Source organism: Pinus tabuliformis, chromosome 5_2 (genome assembly GCF_031772625.1).
Source record: "Pinus tabuliformis cultivar Carrire ecotype Pingquan chromosome 5_2, CPIR1, whole genome shotgun sequence".
Classification (NCBI taxonomy): domain Eukaryota; kingdom Viridiplantae; phylum Streptophyta; class Pinopsida; order Pinales; family Pinaceae; genus Pinus; species Pinus tabuliformis.
The window spans coordinates 986,526,694-986,527,845 of record NC_142306.1 but is presented as its reverse complement, the minus strand read 5'-3'; positions in this window follow the sequence as shown (position 1 = coordinate 986,527,845).

The following is a 1,152-nucleotide window of genomic DNA, read 5'->3' as shown; positions in this document are numbered from 1 at the left end:
CAAGTATCTTATGTTATTTGTTTCATGGACTCCTTGACTTTGATGTTAAATATGTTTTCTGCAATTGGTTTTTCAGGTGTTATTTAATTTGTTTGCCTTGTTTGTGTTTGCAGATTCGCGAAAAGGAGCTCATTTGGATCAAAGGAGTGAGGGCATCCACAAGCTTGCGTTGGACCAAAGGTAGGCCCTAAAAACACTTGTTTGCTATTGTTTATTGAAGCATATTTAGAGAAAGATAGTGTCTGGTTGGTTTTCTTGTCATTAGGTCTTCTTTAGATTCTAGGAAGGTCTATCTTGTCTGCAAGATCGACTCATTCCGTGCGACAAAATGGCGACTCCACTGGGGACTTGATTGTTTTCCTTGTCTATACTTTGACCTGAGAAACTGTATTTTCTGTTTCTGTTTTTGACATGATGATTGTGGGATTGGGTGAATTTAGTTAATTTTCAGTCAGTTTTTATTTTTCATAGTTTTGGGAGAGGTACGCACCCTCTGAGTTAAGCACAGTGCGTACCTGTATGCACTTTTCCTTTTTACACAGAGCGTGAACGCACTTGTGTAAACAGGTTGCCTGCGTACCTTGTCAAAAATTTGAAAAATTTTAAATTTTTCTCTTTTTTATCAGTTTAGAATTTTTTTATAGGTTTTAACCATTGCCCAGACCTGCTTGTTCCCTGTCAAAAACTTTCCTTGGTTTAATTTCATTAGTGTTAGGGTTTTAGGTGGAATTCTTAGGAATTTTGCTTGTTGGGTTTGTTTTTTGTTTTTGGTTGTGTAGTGGCTCTGAGCTTAGAAGCCGTAGGGACCTCAGATTACCTTGGTGTCTACCAGTCTTCTTATGAGTCTGACCATTTATGAAATCTCCCCTTGTTGAGGAATCCGCTTTGTGTTTTCTCATTTCAAAATTTCGAAAAACTTGTATTTGAAAGTTGGAATTTTCATTTTTAAAAAAGAAAACGAAAGATTGGTTGTTTTTTGACTAATTGTGATTCTGCATAAATTAGTCCTTAGCTCACATTTAGCTAAGTAAAACATCCTCAAAAAGACTTTTAGTAGGATTTGACTTCAAGTAGCTTTTTATAGTTTGTAGCTCTCAAAGTTAGTCATTTCATTAGTTTTGAGTGTTTTATTTACGAAATATTAAAAATCTC